Here is a 19,020-nt window from a genome sequence, read left to right on the forward strand (position 1 = left end):
AGGGGCACAGAAAAAGCCGGACTGGTTACAGCTGGGCATTTACCTTATTTGAACATATGGTTTGGACAGTTGTCCGCCTTTGGCCAAAACTCGGTGACTAATACAAGAGTATGTTACAATCTGCTTACACATCCAGGTGGGTTACAGTTCCCTGTGGTTGGAGAAACCTTTACACTGAACTAAAATTACGTGAAGAGGCAGCTTCATGCTAAACTAAATTTAACACAAAGTATTAATACTGAGAGCCATGCCCAGCAAATCGTAAGTATTCAATTAATGGTTATTATGATCATAAATGTCATCACTTCTTCATTATAGGGCTTCCCCCTCCTCCCTTTTTTGACCATTCCCACAACTCAGCTCTGGTCAGTGGAGTTGGAGGGAGGAGAAGAGCTGACCGGTACTGAGAGCTTCCAGTGACCAGGTGTTGTGCTGGGGACCATGCCCAGTGCTCGGCATGCATCCTCTCGATTGGTGTGTGTCTAGAACCGTCTTCTCTAGAAAACCAGAGCAAGTCTGGGTCCAAATGGTTGTAAAATCCCAATTACCAAGTTATCAGCCATTTGGGGCACCCGAACAAGCATCATCAGTGATGAGTACCCAATTCCTCTCCAAACACAAGCACGAGGCACAGCTATTGTCGGCCTCGTGTCACTGGCCGGGGGACTGAGTTGCCCGGAGAGGCCAGTCTGAGCAGGCCTCTGCCTTGCCTGGACTCCCGAGCCCTTGGCTCAACCCTGACTCTGGGAACGACCTACCCTGTGCTGTCCTTATTTGTCTGGTTCCTCACTTGACTGTGACCTCCTTGAGGACCAGGACAATGCCTACTGAACCCTCTGTCCTCATGCCTAGCTCTGGCACATGGGTTTCTGGCAAGTTCTTTGTTGCATGAAGGAGGGGTGGAATTACAAATCGTTTTTATTTGTTCCTTACAAAGTAGTAGCTCCTCACGGCAATGCTCAGATTAACAGGTTGGGCCTTTTCCATTTCTCCCATCTTATCCTAGAACCAGCACCGTTTGCTGCAGTTAGATATTGTTTCTCCAGCAACTGTTATTGGAGCTGAAAGCAAATCTCATTAAACTTCTTAATGATAAATAAATCAATTGTCCAACATCACTCAAAGATGATGAAATTGTCTCGTGTATTGGTAAGGATAAAACTCGGTTATGCTGTGATAACAAGTTAATCCTGAAGTCTTACAGGCTTAACGGCAGACGTTTATTTCTCACTCACACCCCATGTCCACACAGGCTGGGCAAGGGGGCTCTGCTCCACACAGTAACTCAGGGCAGCAGGGTGATGAAGGCTCCACTATCTTGTAGCTGCACCATCTGGAACACGTGGCCTCTTCGGCTGCCACAGAAAGGGGACGTGACAGGATGCAGAACTCAGCCCTGTTTTTCTACACTTTGGCCCCAAGGTAATACAATTTATTTCCACGTATATAGCCCATTGGCTAGAAATGATTACATGGCTCACATAATTGCAAGGGATTTGGGAAATGGATTCTTCCTGCATGTCCAGGAACCAAGACTGTTTATTTAAGAAATATAAGTAAAGTCCCTGTCTTAATGGAACTTACAGTTTAGAGTGGTAGTTTGCAAACATTAGGATGCAGAAGCATTAAAAATTCAGATTCTTCATTCCTACCTCCATAGGCTCTGACTGGAAAGGACTGGGGCAAGCCTAGGCATTTATACTTTTCACACTTTCCCCAGGCAGTGCAGGGACTCTGTGGGGCACACTCTAGGAAACAGTGTCTGGGGCCGGATTCAGACAGACAAGTCATTTCCACCCAACAACTGGGTCCCTGCCTTCCCATGCATCTCTCTAAACAGCTGTGAGTTTTGGAAACCTTCCTGAAAGCACATACTTGGATGGGCAGGTTTTAAAAGGGGAGGTCATGCTGCCACTGCAGAATATTCTCAATGGGTAAATACAGGCTAAGGCATGGAACGTCTGTTACAAAGACAACTGCAGTCATGTCGGGGTGCCTGTCCCCAGGGAGGTGTCTGATACCACACCACACGCATTTCTATAAGTCAGGAGGGCTGTGGCCCTGGGCAGAGCAAATTCTGCAGCACAAGCATTTGTGACTTGGAAAAGAATCCAAAATTGAGCATAGCTGAAAAACTGACTGGCTGGTGGGCGGGTCAGTGAGTGGGGCAATGACCCAGAGGAGCGGCAGCACTATTTTGTGCAATATGTGAAGAAACGTTGGACTTCTCAGCCGCTGGTACGAGGGAGGTACCTTCTGTGCCGAAGAGCAGCTCTGATGAGCACCTTGGGACTGAAGTGAGCTGGATTCTAAGGATCATATGAAAGGTAGAAATGATTCTGATTTATTTTTAAAGAGAAAGAGATGCTTAACTGAAAAAATGCCTGTGGGATGGGTGAATGGGAAGAGAATCCTAGCGGGCTAAAGGAGTGTTCAATTTATTAGATGTTTCTGCTGTATAGTATGCAATGAAACCATCTCTTTGGTCTAATCTCCAGGAAAATCTCTACTGCTCACTAATGTTTGGCAGTGTGAGTTTTCTTTGCAGGAGGGCTGAGTTCTGTGTCAGGAGTGTCAAGTGAAGGGCGGTGAGCCATTCTCCCTGCTCCACTCTGGGTCACTCTGTGGGTCTTTGAAGGACTGCTAGACCTGGATGAGCAGAGGAAGACGCAATAACACCTAGAGGAGCCACGGAGCAGCACCAGCGCCTGGGAACACTGCAAATGCAGCCATCACTGGCCCAGGACCGTGCCTGTGAGGTTTGACGCTAAACGCAGGTGAGATAGCAGCTGGTACCTCCCCAGATACCTGGGGCAGGGTGAACTTACTTAACAGGGCTTGGAACTAGTGCGTAAACAGGAAGGCGCTAGGAACCAGGGTAATTTGAATTATGCCACTAATCTAAATAGTTGACCATGAGAGTAAATATAGTAGCAGTAGCAATAATAATAATATTAATAAATAACAGTTATGTAATAAATAACAAGAATGTGTAGGTCTCGTTCTAAGTACAATTATTAATTTATCTATCCTCACAACAATCTATAACGTAGATATATTATTGCCCCCATTTTATGAGAAAACTGAGCCCAGAAAGAGGGAGCTGCTCAAGGTTACACAACCTGCAACCACAGTGCCATGATTTAAATTTAAGCAGCATAGCTTCCAAGTCTGTGTTCTAAACCATTGCCCTTTAATATATGTAAAAGTGCTTGATTAAATAAATGTTAAAGTGCTGAACAATGTAATGTATTACTAGGCTCCTGGATGTCTAGACAAGAGATATTAAAACAGAAGAAAGCAAAAACCAACCCAAGAACTGAGGAGTTTCTGGGAGGCAGAGAAAATTACAATTTGACTTTTCCCTGTAACCTCCCCCAGGTGGGCATGAATGTTCACCATGCCCAATATTTCAATCCCATTTCACAATAACAACTGCTGTCCCAGGCACTTCTCTTTGGTAGATCACAAAAATCAATCAATCCTTAGAGATTTCTATGAACCAGTATCATTTATGCTCAGGAAGTCACAGAGCTGGACAAAGAAGACAAAAATGGGAGTATTGAGGGTAGTACTGGGTTGGGCTTATTCTACACTGGAAATCAGTGAACAGCAGAGCCTTGGTCCCCTGAAGCAGAGGTCACCCGAAGATGCCAACAAGACTAAATTTTGAGTAATAGAAGCTGAGAGCCCTGCGTAAGCACAATCAGAAACACAGGAACCAGCCCCAAATAGCTTGACCAAATCTGCACAGTCCCATCTGCCAGAAACTCCCTGGCCCCAGGCATAAAGACTTTGGCCGGCATCTGGAACATGGCACTGAAAACACCTCCTCTGGGTGACTCCCGGAGGCCCAAAGATCAGAGCAGTTTAGGCCCACTGGAGGCACACGATGTGTTCCTACAGCGCTGCCAAGCAAAGGAGACACCCCTGCAGCATGTGAGAAAGGCTTTCCTGGTTTCCGTGTCTGCATTTAGTCTTTGTTGATGTATTTATGTCAGATTTTGATCATCACACTTTCCTATAATTTAGGCTGTTTTCCTTCCAAACACATTAAATACATGTTATTGCTAAGAGACTGAGTTCTCAATTTACATTGTTTTGCACTCGTTTCTTAAAATATCATGGTGACATCTCATAGTGAACCACAACACTAGCCCTGGCAGTATTCCTGTCTGGGCGGTGGGGGGAAGCTAACAGGCCTCCCTAGGAGCACCTTCAGGGATGATTCGTCCTTCACAGTCATCTCACGGACAGGACAGATCTCTCTACTCATGGTCAACAGATGTTAGGAACCCCAGAGAAAGCCACAGGGGCTTTTGTTCAACTTTAAACAAATCCAGATAAGCAGACCCCAATCTCTCCCACTTGACTGGAAAAGACCCCAGCAGTCTACCTTCCTCATCCTCCCTGTGTGTGAGACCCAGGACAAAGATGTGCTGTGGGACCTCCCCAGGTGGCTCCTCCACTAGGGGATGGAGGCCGAACCTGCCCAAAAAGCCTGTCCCTCCTGCCTCCATGGCTAGGTTTGAAGGCAGCTCTTGTGGCATCTTCCCCTTTAAGAATGAAGCACTTCTCACGAACCATCAGGGAAATGCAAATCAGAACCGCAAGAAGATATCACCTCACAGCTGTTAGAATGGTTATTACCAAGAAGGCAGGAGATAACAAAGGTTGGTGAGGTTTGTGGAGAAAAGGGAACCCCTGCACGCTGTTGGTGGGAATGTAAGTGCAGCAATTGTGGAAAACCGAATGGAGATTTCTCAAAAAATTGAAAATGGAACTACCGTATGATCCAGCAATCCCACTACTGTTATTAATACATATTCGAAGTAAACGAAATCAGTAGATCAAAGATCTGCACTCCCCTATTCATAAGAGCCAAGATATGGAATCAATCTAAGTGTCCACTAATGGATGAATGGATAAACGAAAAGTGTCATATAGACACAATGGAATAATTCATCCTTTTAAAAGAAAGAAATGCTGTCATTTGTGACAACATAGATGAACCTAGAGGACATCATGTTAAGTGAAATAAGCTAGGCACAGAAAGATAAATATGGCATGATCTCACTTACATGTGGAGTGTGAAATAGTCGTGCTCGCAGAAATCAAGAGTAAAGCAGTGGCCGGGCGCGGTGGCTCACGCCTGTAATCCTAGCTCTCTGGGAGGCCGAGGCAGGCGGATTGTTTGAGCTCAGGAGTTCGAAACCAGCCTGAGCAAGAGCGAGACCCCGTGTCTACTAAAAATAGAAAGAAATTAATCGGACAACTAAAAATACATAGAAAAAATTAGCCGGGCATGGTGGCGCATGCCTGTAGTCCCAGCTACTCAGGAGGCTGAGGCAGAAAGATTGCTTGAGCCCAGGAGTTTGAGGTTGCTGTGAGCTAAGATGATGCCACGGCACTCTAGCCCAGGCAACAGAGCGAGACTCTTGTCTCAAAAAAAAAAGAATAAAGCGGTGGTTACCAGAGGCTGGGGCGGGCACAGGGGTGGGGGACAGGGCCCGGAAGATTGGGGAGATGTTGGTTAAAGGACACAAAATTTCAGTTAGATAAGAGGAATAAACTTGAGAGATCTATTGTACATCACGATGACTACAATTAAAAACAATGTATTGTATATTTGAAAATTGCTAAGAGAATAGATTTTGTGTTCTCATCACAAAAAAATAAGTATGTGAGATAATGCATATGTTAATTAGCTCGATTTAGCCATTCCACAATGTATACATATATAAAAACACCATGTTGTGCACCATAAATATATACAATTTTTACTTGTCAATTAAAATAATTGTTTTAATATAAATTAATTAACTCATCAACTTTTTAAATAGAAGGAGAAAAGAAGGAAGCCCTTCTCGCATGACTGGATCCATGAGTGGTCTCCCCGCAACTGTGCTCTGAGAAGCAAAGGAAACCGCTAGGCAGATCAATCCCAGACAAACCATGTCTCTGCAGATAGGTAACCTCCCTATCCCCCTCCTGTGCCCCACAAACATGGCAGGATTTGATATCTGAGTGAAGGGACAAGAATAGGGAGGACTTTGGGCTGGAAGAACTTTTGCACACCCAGGGAGCCATGGGAAGCACCTTCCTAGTGCCCATTGTGACTCCCTTTCTCCTCTCCACCCAAGCTGTCCGTCATCTGGCACTCTCTGCTGGTGCAGCGTAAGATCCAGTTCCTCCCCTGGATCCAGTTCCTCCTCCAGCCCCTCCGTGTTTAGCCTTAGCTTGTTCACCCTCTAGTTCTCATTCTCTTGCTATTCCTGCTAACCACTTGCCTGCCTTCATGCATTTGTCCCCCCCTGGCTGCCTTCCACCCCTATTCCACTTTACTCATCCCTTCAGGCCTCACTGAGACCCCATCTTCTCCACAATTCTTCACACATCCCCCAAGTTGGACTCGCTCTTGCATTTCTGCATCATACCTGGTACACCTGTTGGGATTCTTAATAGTCTGGGTATAATTTGGACTTGTGTCCTTCTCATACACTTATAAGAGTCACTTGTATTCCACTCTAGGCTCCCTACACATGAGCTGTGTGATCTTGAGGGAGTCACTTTCCTTCTCTGAGCATGTCTCCTTATTTATAAAATGAAAAGCATAATATTTACCTTCCAAGTTGCTGGGGGGATTTACAACTCACCTACCACAGTGCCTGGCACACGAAAGCTACTCCATAACTGTCAGTGAAATATTATCCTGTAGGGTTTAAGAAGTTGGGCTTTGGAGTTAAGCTATCTGGATTTGGTATCTGGTTCTATAACTTTCTAGTCATGTGACTTTGCACAAGCTACTACTCATCCTTTTTGTGCCTGAGTTTCCTCCCCGTAAAATGAGAATACGAATAGAATCTACCCTATAGGGTGGGTGAGGATACAGTTAGTTAACACATTAAGAGTTCTTAAAGCACTCCTGGGCATAAAGCACGTGCTCCATAAATGCCAGTTGCTGTTGCTGGCAGTCCCCTCCCCTCCTAGAAGGCAGTGGCCATGCCTGCCACACCCCATCCAGCATCAGGCTTGTTGCACAAATGATGAACTGAGTCAAACCATAAACACTCATCTCAACCCTCCTTCAAGCCATGTGCCTCAGGATAACAGGGAAGATTTTGCCAAATGGGTCTGCTTCACATCACAAAATGGAAAAATCAGAATGTTTGGCCATCTCACCCAGCTGCACATTTCACAGAGGGGGATGGAAGAACAGAATCCTGAGGAACTCCCCTGAGGTCACACAGCAAGTGCATTTCCTCTCAGCCTGACTTTCCTAGCAGGAATGGCTATCATTGCTAAAATGTTAGTTTCTCCCCTCCTGCCCTTCTCCAGCCCCTGGGGTGCCATTTGATGTTGTTCTGGTATTTGTTTCCTGCTACTTACACCCTTATGTAATCCTCTCCCTTGAGTGTGGGCTGGATCCAGTAACTTGCTTTTTTTTTTTTTTTTTGAGACAGAGTCTCACATTGTGTTGCCCAAACTAGAGTGCCGTGGCGTCAGCCTAGCTCACAGCAACCTCAAACTCCTGGGCTCAAGCAATCCTCCTGCCTCAGCCTCCCGAGTAGCTGGGACTACAGGCATGTGCCACCATGCCCGGCTAATTTTTTCTATATATTTTTAGTTGTCCAATTAATTTCTTTCTATTTTTTTAGTAGAGACGGGGTCTCGCTCTTGCTCAGGCTGGTTTCGAACTCCTGAGCTCAAACAATCCACCCGCCTCGGCCTCCCAGAGAGCTAGGATTACAGGTGTGAGCCACCGCGCCTGGTCCAGTAACTTGCTTTTAATGAATAGAATACAGTAAAGGTAGTAGGATGTCAATTCTGAGATTAAGTTACAAAAGACCATCTCTCTCTCTCTCTCTTTCTCTCTCTCTCATTCTGGCTCTTATGTGCTTGCTCTAATAAAGCAAGCTGGAGATACCCACCTGGCAAGGAACCAAAGATGGCATCTACTCAACAGCCAGCAAGGAACCAAAGCCCTGAGTCCAATGGCCTTTGGAGAAATCAGTGCTGCCAACAACTATGTGAGCTTGGAAGTCAATCCTCTCCCCAGCCGATCCTTCAGATGAGACTGTGGCCTCCATCCACACCTTGATTTCAACCTTGTAGAGAACCTGAAGCAAAAGACCTAGCTAAGTTGTGCTCAGATTCCTGACCACAGAAACTACAAGATACTAAATGTGTGTTGTTTTAAGACACTAAATTTGCGGGTAAATCAGTATGCAGCAATAAATAACTAGTATATCTATAGTATTAATTCTGATAACGGCCAACATGGGTCTCTCTTTGGGTTGGTATTGATGAGGCACTGGGACCATAATTAAAACTTAGGCATAATTCATACATGAAATAATTCTACAGGTAGCAATAGAGAAAAGGCAAGGCAAAGAAAATAAATGTTAATGGGAAATGATGTTCTGAGGCATCACAAATAACAGAAACCAATATTCCTGGCAAGTATGCCCTTTGCCAGACCCCCCATGAAGATCATGTCATTTATTATAATCCATACCACAACCTGTGACGTTGGCGCCACTCCAATCCCTGTTTTATAGATGAAGAAATTGCAGTTCAGAGAGGTTAAGTCATTTATCCAAGCTCACACAGATACTGATGAGCACCAGAATTTGAACCCAGGCCGCTCTGACTTCAGAACCTGCTCTCCTAACCATGGCATTATAATCCTCACTAGGCTGCAAATGAAGCAGGAGCCTTTTCCTGGCTACAAGGATGGCAGTGAGGGTCCAGCCCAGACTCCACTTTCCACGATGTTAAGCACAACACTTGCATAGGACCCCCCTGGATCTACGTCTGAGACTGTAGGTGGACCACGGTGTCTCGTAAGTCTTCAGTGAGCCCCATAATTATGCAATAAGCTACATGCATCACATTTTATTATAATATTAATGATCATAAAGAATGATTAGAAGAAGAATAAAATTAAAACCCCTGAGGCAAAGAGAACTGTAGCCTTGAAATCAATTGCGGTGAAGGCTTTTGAATGTATAAAGCATCTAATATTCCAAGGATTTTTCAGATTCTTTTTTTTTTGGTGATAATAATTTTGTTTTTGTTTTTTTTTTATTTCAGCATATTATAGGGGTACAGATGTTTAGGCTACGTATGTTGCCCTTGCCCCCTGCTCCCCCCCTAAGTCCGAGTTTCAAATATGTCCATCCTTCAGATGGTGCACATTGCACTCTTTGTGTATGCAAATACCCGTCCCCTCCTCCCTCCTTCCCCCCCCTGCCCAACATCCAATAGATGTTATTCTTATATGTGCACTTATGTGTTGATCAGTTAATACCAATTTGATGGTGAGTACATGCAGTGCATGTCTTTTCATTCTTGGGATACCTCACTTAGTAGAATTCTTAACCTTCCTATATTTTCTCATTCAGTGAACCCACTAAAATATCTGCAGAGTGATTCTATAAGAAAAAAAATCTGATTTTCTAGTCAAAAAACATTGGCCCATCGTATAGCTATTCATTTCCCAAGCCTCGCCTCTACCCTAGCCATGTGTGAGACATGTGTTCTAGTGGGCCAGGAATCTGGGAGCAACTTAGCTGGGTGCTCCTGGCTAAAGGTCTTTCTCGAGGTTATAGTCAAGGCATCGGTAGGATCTGTAGACTTCTCAAGGTCAACTGGGGCTGAAGGATCCACTTCCAGGCTGATTCACATGGTTGTTGACAAGCTTCATTTCCTGATGGGCTGTCGCACTGAGGTTCTCAGTTCCTCCTCACTCCCTGGGGGCATAGAACTGCTCACGACTTGAGGGAAGCAGTTTGCTTCCCTCAACACAGTCAAATGAGAGAAAGAGAGAGAGAGAGAGAGAGAGAGAGAGAGAGAGAGAGAGAGAAATATGGAAGGGATAGTCTTTTATAGCCTAACATTAAAAGGACATCCTGGCTGGGCACGGTGGCTCACGCCTGTAATCCTAGCACTCTGGGAGGCCGAGGCGGGAGGATCGTTTCAGCTCAGGAGTTTGAGACCAGCCTGAGCAAGAGCGAGACCCTGTCTCTACTAAAAATAGAAAGAAATTGGCTGGACAACTAAAAAATATATAGAAAAAATTAGCCAGGCATGGTGGTGCATGCCTGTAGTCCCAGCTACTCAGGAGGCTGAGGCAGAAGGATCGCTTGAGCCCAAGAGTTTGAGGTTGCTGTGAGCTAGGGTTGACACCATGGCACTCTAGACTGGGCAACAGAGCAAGACTCTGTCTCAAAAAAAAAAAAAAAAGGACATCCTATTACCACTGCCATAGTCCACGCATTGGAAGAGAGTCTGTAAGTCCAACACACCCACAAAAGGAGGGGATTCATGAGGGTGTGAATGCCAGGAGGCTGGGCTCACTGGAAGCAATGTTAAAGTTTGCCCATACTCAGTCACTTCTCACGATCAGTACAGAATCCCATGCCTAATAAGGGATGCGTGGCCCTGCCCCTTCCTGTCCACTGGGCAGCTCTCAGGAACCTGGCCAACATGGGGCTCTACGACCTGCTAACCATCATGGAGAACAACAGTCTCTTGAATGATCGCTGTCTCTCCTTGGAATGAATTTGTTTGTCCAGGAGCTCTCTCCTCTGTCTGTTCTCTTCTGGGTCACTGGATGGAGGGACTGTCTTCCTGAAGGAAGCCCCTTGAGTAGATATGTTTTAGGGTGGCCATCACTTTCCTTGCCAGACTGCTCTTCCTCCACCTTGTGGTTCCTCCTGTGGAGAGCTTATCTCTCCTCATCCCTTTTTCTTTGCTCTTGAGTCTGCATCCTTTTCTTCATTCTCTCTATCTCCAGGTCCACTTCACTGAGTCAAATTCCAGTTTGAAGGGAAGCCCCTTAGCGTAGTGGCTAATGACATGGGCTATGGAGTCGGATTGCACGCATTGGAAACCTGGGTCTGCTATGTACTAGATGTGTGACATCGGACAAGTTATTTAACTGCTCTGTACCTCACTTTCCTCACCTATAAAATCATGATAATAATAGTATACATATCTCACAGCGTTGTGAAGGCTTACAAGTGTTTGGAACAGTGCCTGACACATAGTGTTATAAAGATGCTTGTTGAATGAATGAATGGTCTCATCAAAGAATGTGGCAGAATAAAATTAATAATTACTGTCTCTTACCCTTATAAAGTGCTAAATTATTCACAAAATGCTTCCATAGAGAGACCCTCCCTTATTCATAACAATATTACAACAAGGTAGTATTTACTATTATCCAGTTTTGCAGATAATTGAAGTGTAAAGAGGTTAAATGTCCTGTCAAAGGTCACAGGGAGAATGAGTAACAGAGCTGGGAGTAGACCTAGGTCTCCAGATCCTGATTACTGTGCACCATGCAGGAAATTGGATATTCCTGCAAGCTAATGCCTGGCATCATTCTCAAGTTACTACATTTCTTATTCTCTCATAAGGGTAAATCAACAATTAAATGAGCAGCATGAGGTCCCTGTTGATGGAGTCAGCTCACAGTAACATCTTTTTCAGTGTGTTGATTAGTCACAGAAATCTCGAGCTGCCTGTGAAGGCTGGGTATGCAGGTGATTCTGTGTCATCATGAACTGTCTTAGACATGGGGCCCAGAAGGTGCAATAAAGGTTCAGATTGGATTCACACCTACCCATCTTGAGGAAAACCTTTGCTGTCCTTCTATATTAGCTTCTGTGCTTCCTTTTTCTTAATGGCTCTGCTGAAAAATGTCGCCAAATTGGTTTGTCGTCTGTAAAATGAGGAGCAGGAACTTGCTCCCACCTTGAGAGGAAGGACTATTTCTTATCTAACCCTGGACTTTCCAGTATCTAACGAGAGCCTGATAGTTACGTGCTCTGAAGATCTGATGAATGGTCTTTGAAGTCCCTCCTCCATCTACTACTTAAAAACACTGACAGCAAAGACAGAGACAAAAACTAAAACTATTTAAAAACAGACACAATAACTCAATGAATGCTATCTGGGGTTACTCATATAGAGGTAAACAGGCTTAAACATTTGAGTAGATCCTGACAGTATCAGTGGGAATCCCTACACGGTCAACAAATGTCCATGGTGATGAGCCTACATCAGTCCTATTTACAGAGGCATTGGGTGCTGTTACCCGATGAGCCATGTTCGTTGTATTGATAGAACCTCCATATGGAAGAAATCATCTGCTGAAGAACAGGTATGGTGTCCAATATAACGGCCATAAATTCAATTCATCTGACTTATTTTTTGGTACCTACTATGCATCAGCTACTGTGTGAGTGTGGGTTGTCTGAGAAGCAGACACCAAAATGAGATTGGATATGCAGGACATTATTGGGGTAACTTCCTATCCTGTCTTGATCTTTTGTCAAAATATTCATTACTTTATTTCCCAAATATCTTCTTCCCATAACTAGATTTTAATATTCCAAAGAAAATGGACTGTGTCTTATACTTCTTGTAATCCCCCCACCTCAAAAGAGAAGACGGCAAGTACTCAATAAATATTTGATGAATTGTAACCAAATAGCCAATAAAAGAAAAAAGAGTGGGTGGGCAGAACCCTCAGACAGAGATGCAGGTGCAACACCTATGCAAGATGGAAGGAAAGATAGGGAAAGAAGAGCTAAGATCACAATGAAGTTCTGGGATCATGTCAGCCAAGCCAATGGAGAGAACCCAGACACAGGCTGGCCTTGGAAGAGCTCCCCGGCAGGCGAGAACGGTGTGTCTCTGGTACTGCCAAAGTGTTTAGTCTTGGGCTAGGAGCACTCTAGGAGAAGCTTGGTCTTAGCCTGAGTGCCATGGAGGACCCGCATGCACAGCAGCTGAAGCCTGCCAATCAACCTGCAGCAGGTTCTCTCGAAGGGGGTGGCACAGGGGTATGGAAGTCACAGATGCTTTCCTAAGTTCCAGGGGTTCAGGTCTGCATAGGACATAGTGCTTTTCTTTGAAGTATTTGTTTCTCTTTCAGAAAGATCATGAACGATGATTAAAATATGAGAAGGGACATGTGTAGCAGAGAAGAACAAATCATTAACTCACTTGGGCAAAGAAAGGAACCTCTTCAGAGAGGACACGACAACTGGTCAGAGTGTTGGGGCGTCGTAACTGGGTTAGAGTGGAGGGAGGTAGATGGCCGATGGACTGACTTGTGAGAAAGAAGAGAGTTTGAAAATCAAACTGCCTCCTTCTGTGAGGATGTATCCCAAAAGGGGTCCTAATCAAAGACTACAAATTCATAAAGGCAGAAGAGAAGGTGGAAATGAATTTGTGCCTCAAATCCCACAACCAAGGAACGAAGAAAGAATGTTTTAGGGAAGATGAAGGAAAAAGGCTGCTTTACACCGAAGGTTGTCACCCTTTACAGCTAATCAAAATGAACTGAAAATGCCACAGCAATACCCCAGTCATCTGACCCTACCAGGAGAGGATTTTTTCCATCCTATATAATTTCCATATGACAGCATGTACTTCTCTCAGAGAAAACCAAAAAAATGTGAAGGATGAAGGAGAGGAATCTTTCTAAAATGAATTGACCAATGCACTGCCTTCTTAAACACCATTAAAATTCGTCCAGGTGACTTAGGTGAGCTTGCTATGAGCATGAATGACCGTGGTCAGATAGAGTGATATCCTCAAATCCAATAAGGTGTAGAGGACTATTTGCTCCTAAACCAAATGGCTCCAAATATTCCACTTCTGAAATTGCCCTGTCACCTTCTCCTTCCACTATCCAGCAATCAGTGGATCCTTCTTGCTGCTTGCAATGAATTTGCTTCTAGGAAATTTGGACCTACTATCACTTCTAATTCATTGCTTCTAATCTCTAGGCTGGAAAACCTGATAACACTTTTTTTCATTAAAATTATACTTAATAGGAGACTAAGAATGCTCTGAATGAAGAACTGAGGTCCCTTTCTATGAGTAAGTTGATTGGTAGTACATAAATTTGATAGTATCTGTTTTTTGCATGTGTTAAGGGAAAGGGTATTTATTTCTGGGTTCTGAGATATGTTCTAGATAACTGAGGTTACTGAGCAAGTGACTTCTGGATAAACGGGATTGTAGGTGAGCTCACCCTGATGGGCAGTTAAGGGAATTCGAGGCATTTAAAACTTTGCTGTTCCACAAATATCTGTGAGTGTCCAACCTGCAGCAGACTAACTGGCACATAAATGTGAGGTCAACTTTTCCAATGTTTATGTTCACGAGCTTTTCTCCCTCAGTTGAAAAGGATACATACATAGCTGACACTATTTCTTATGGCTCTTCTAACCAAAGCTTGAAAAGAAATCCTGGCTTCATTTCTACTCTCAGTTTGTGCTCAGCCAACCCCTTGCTAGAAAGAGCTCAGCAGAACAGGAGCTGAACAGCCATGGCCTGGACCAGCCTTCCTGATGTGCTGGTTTATAACAAAGACCGTAGAAATACTGCTGGTGCCTCCCCTACGTACATCAGTGTTTTGAAATGGGTGAATGAGCAAAGATTGCTATAGTTCCAACCGTGGGCCAGGCACCAGGCTAGATATTTTAACATCCATTGCTTCATTTATAATATCTGTGTATGGCAGATACTATTAGCTGGATGTTACAGATGAGGAAACAGAAGCTCAGAGAAATTAGTGGAATTGCCTAAAGTCGTGCTCCTGGCAATGGACAGAGCCAAAATTAGAGCCCACATTTCTCATTTCAAGTCCAGTGCCCTTTCCATTATATGCAGTGTCCTAAGAAGCCTAGAAATGCCATCAGCCACGTGGAAGCAAACCGAATGCAAGGGGAGTGTTAGCAATTCCACTGTCGCTTTCTTCCAGACCAGACACGACCTCATCACTTGGTGCATCCCCAGTGGTCAACTCTGAGTCCTGCTCCCCATCAGCCCCCCTGGCTCCCACTCACACTTGCCCTGCTCGAGGAGTGTTACATGTCTCCTTATAATTTAGCATTTCAAATCCAGACCCCTCTGGACCTGGGCTTTCTCATTCTCCCCGCCATCATTTCCAGCTCACCCTTTCTGACCCAACTAAGAAAACCTACTCACAACTCTTCAGACCGCTTCCATTTCTTTCTACATGTTGGGTGCACATCTGCCCCAATAAGAACACATCTCCCTCTGCTCTGTTCTTCCAGGTTCCTCTCTTCCTTCACATCTCTCTTTAAATTCATCTTCTCTGCGAACAACTGGTTAAACTCACTAACTCACTAGCTCATTAGCCCTTGGGAAAAACATAGACACTGAAGTCAGGAAGAACTGGGGTCTAGTGCTAATGTGACCAATAACTAGCTATCTGACCTTAGCTGAGTCTTTTTTTGAACCTATTTCCTTTGCTGGAAAACAGAAATTTCCACACCTACATCTTGCCTAACCATAGCACAAACAATGCAAGCTAATCTGATCGAGTGCCTGACTTTGGGAGTCAGACTGCAAGAGTTGAATCCTGGTGATATCACCTGGAGCCAATTAATGAGTTTCTCTAAGCCTCAATTTGCTAATGGGTAAAGTGGGTTGATAGCTGTGTCTATAGAGTTATGATGGCTACAAAACGAGACAATATATGTAAAACACTTAGCAGAATACCTTTAGAGTATAATTGCTTAACAAATGTTAGTTGTTGTTGTTGTTGTTTATCACCTACCTAGCCAGGTGAATGAAAACAAAATAAAAGACCCTGAGTCAGCCGTATGTTGAAGCTGGCTATGTCAGCCATGATGTCAGTATTTCAGTACACAGATCAACAAATGCTTCACGTCGGGGCAGGGGGTTCTTTTTCTTTTTTTCAGAGCGTCTATTGTTAAACATTTACCAGCATACCACTGTGCCTGGAACACGATAGATACTCTGGCTGTGTGTGTGTGTGTGTGTGTGTGTATTTACTTTCTGTAAAATTCTACTCAGACTCTTTTCTCTGATCCCAACCCCCTACAGTAATTCCTACCATAATCCATTCCTTCCCCAATTCCCTACCCATGAAAAAGTCGCACAGCTTTCAATTTTGCCTTATTAATGGAAGGGCACCATCTAGCGATGGAAATAGCAATACCATCTCTGTAATGTCTTTGCTACAGCAGGGGTAATACAAACTACTGCCTGGAGGCTAGATCTGGCCCTCTGCCTGATTTTATAAATAAAGTTTTATTGGAACACAGACATACACATTCATTTACAAATCCTCTATGGCTGTTTTCAGGCTCCAACAGCAGAGTTCGCTCATTGTGGCAGAGATGGTATGGCCTGCAAAGTCAAAAATATTTCCTGTCTAGACCTTTACAGAGGCAGTTTGCTGACTCCAACCTATAGTACAGTTTTATCAGCTGCTTTCTTTACATTTACCCATTGATGTTCATAGACCCCAAGGTCATTAGATTTATTGGCTTCTTGACATTTTATGCCCCATTTTTGTAGGTAATAGGTCATTTCCAATATTCCTATTATAAGTAGTTCTGAAGTGATGGGATGTCATTTTCATTGTAAAACTGTTGAGCTGTCCCTAAGGTAAAGAGCACACTTTGTCACCAGAAGAAAAATGCCCACAGAATGTCTCTGCCATTCAACTGACTGTGCTATTTGGGCAAAGGCAGCAAATACTTCTGAACCTCGGCACCGTCATCTGTTAAGTGGGATGAACAATATTATTTGCCTCCCTGGGTTGTTGTGGGGAAGAAATCACTTACTAGCTAGCCTTTCACACACTACAAAAACAAGCTCAGTAATGTTGGGTTTTTATTACCTATTTTGCCAAGGGGTGGGATGTGTGCCTTTCCTCCCACCCCTCACTATTCTCCAGCCACATGGGTGCCTTTGTAGTTGTTCCATCAGGCCAATCTCTTTCTGGCCTCAGGACCTTTGCACATGCATTTTCTCTGCCTGTAACAATCCCCTTTGCCCAGGTGACTTCCCATCCTCTAGGTCTTAGCTTAAAAGTCACATCTTCGGAGAAATCTTTTCTAACCATCTTAGCTAAGTACAACTCTCCCTTCATCCTCATTATTCCATCTAAATATTCCGTTCATTTGCTGATTTAACAGCATTCATAACAATTTGTTATGAATGGGCTTCATTGTTTGCTTCTTTAATGACTATCTTCCTTTCTAAAATGGGCAAGGACCATAACTGCTTCATTTACTTTTGCCTGCCTAGTGCCAAGCAGCATACCTGGCACACAGTAGGCACATAAAAGATATTTGTTAGGTCAGTGGGTAGATGAGGCTCAAAGCTGGTACTTTTCATCTCACATTATCCCTATTTATGTACTCATCTTGCCCTCACCAAACACTCACATGTGTGATTACAATCTCCTTGGGGAGGTGATCATGTTTTTTCCTCTCTGTGCCCCTAAAGAACTTTAAGTTGATCAATTAATCAAATTTGATTTGTTGAGAGGACAAATGGAAGGGGAAAGATGAATAATTCAAAAGTCTCCAGTCCTGTCTCTTCCTTTAGCACCAGTCTATGACCGTGGGGTAGAAAGTACCTTCTGCATCTCACTGTCAGCCATACAACGAGCATAATATTATAATCCTGCCTCAGTCCCTTGCTCTGTGGAGCAGATTGTGTGTGTGAAAGGGCCTTATAGACTGCAAAGTACCATGCAAAAATCTTACTGAATTCCCTTGTGAGTTCTTATGAATTGCCACACTAATCCCTTGCTGTCAACATGGCAAGTAGCGAAATTCTTTTAAGCCCTGAGAGTTTGCTTACAGTTACTAACAGTTCCCGGTGTATTATGTGTTCCCAAGTGCACTCAAGGCAGGAAGCCAGAAGAGAAGCTGCCTGAACAAAATGAGGCCTGTCACACGTGAGTTCTTTAATTGCCCACAGCTGGATTCACTGAGCCCATCTCACGGTGGGTTATTTCAGGACACTGGATAGCTCCAGACCCAAAGCAAAGCCTGGAATGGGCCCCAGGGAGGCATTGTTATCCTGGGTAGGCTGTGATCCAGGGGGAGCCCTACTTGATGGGATCTGACAGCAGAAGTTCAGTACAGTGAGGGAAAGGACAGCAGAGATGGTAGCTGACCATGCAATCACTCCAGGAAAAGCCAAGGTCTGAGTGGAAAGGGCAGAAGATCTAAATAGGCACACAAACCTTAAATTCTGTCTCATCCGAGAGATTAATTCCAGGACATAAAAGCACACGGATTGGTATTAGGGAGGATATCAATGGCCTTTCAAAGCTGGAATACATAGGGCTCTCTTCAAGAATCAGAATCAGGAGGTGAAGCATGGTCTTTGGTGCCCAATAATCCTGGGTTTGAATCTCTCCTCCATACCATACTAGCTGTGTGCCTGGGGCAAGTTTTTCAACCTCTCTGAACTCAGATTTCCCATCTACAGCATGAAGGTAATAATACCTGTATTACTGAGTCATTGTCCTCAATTCTTCACCCCTTCCTGCATCCACACCCTTGCCGTGGCCTCATCATGGGTAGAGTATACTTCTCTGCCCTTTTTATTGGGCCACATGACTTGCTTGGCCAATGATACATGAATGGAAGGGCCATTGACATGAGATAAACATACCCTGGTTATGACTGATAGCAGGACGAGGATGGGGATACGTAGACCAGAGCCACACCAGCCAGCCCACAGACTCACAGTGAGGAGAAAAGCTATTCCAGCTAAATTAGGCTTGAACAAGTCAAGTTCCAGCCAGTCCACAGATGTATAAGTGATAAGCCATTGTTTTCAGATGCTGAGTTGTGAGGTGGTTTGTTACACAGCAATAGCTATCACATTCAATCACCAATAATACCTACCTCTCAAGTTTGTTGTACAAATTATATCATGTGTGTAAGTTTTGAGCAGAGTCCAACAAAGATGAGAAGCCCAGTAAATGAGGGCTCTTTCTTCCCCTATCCTGAATGTGAAATTTGTCTGGTGCCTGCTGCTGCTTTCTACATTATCCTGAAGTTTCCACCTTCTGCTTCAGAGATACCACCAATGACCTTAAGGAGAAGAATGCTTTCCTTCTCTAGCTCATTTGCCTGGTGCCAATTAAATCAAATTTATGGAATTTACTCTGGTTGGTAATTATCCTGTGGAATT

This window comes from Propithecus coquereli, unplaced genomic scaffold (assembly GCF_000956105.1).
Source record: "Propithecus coquereli isolate 6110/MARCELLA unplaced genomic scaffold, Pcoq_1.0 Scaffold378, whole genome shotgun sequence".
Taxonomy (NCBI): Eukaryota; Metazoa; Chordata; class Mammalia; order Primates; family Indriidae; genus Propithecus; species Propithecus coquereli.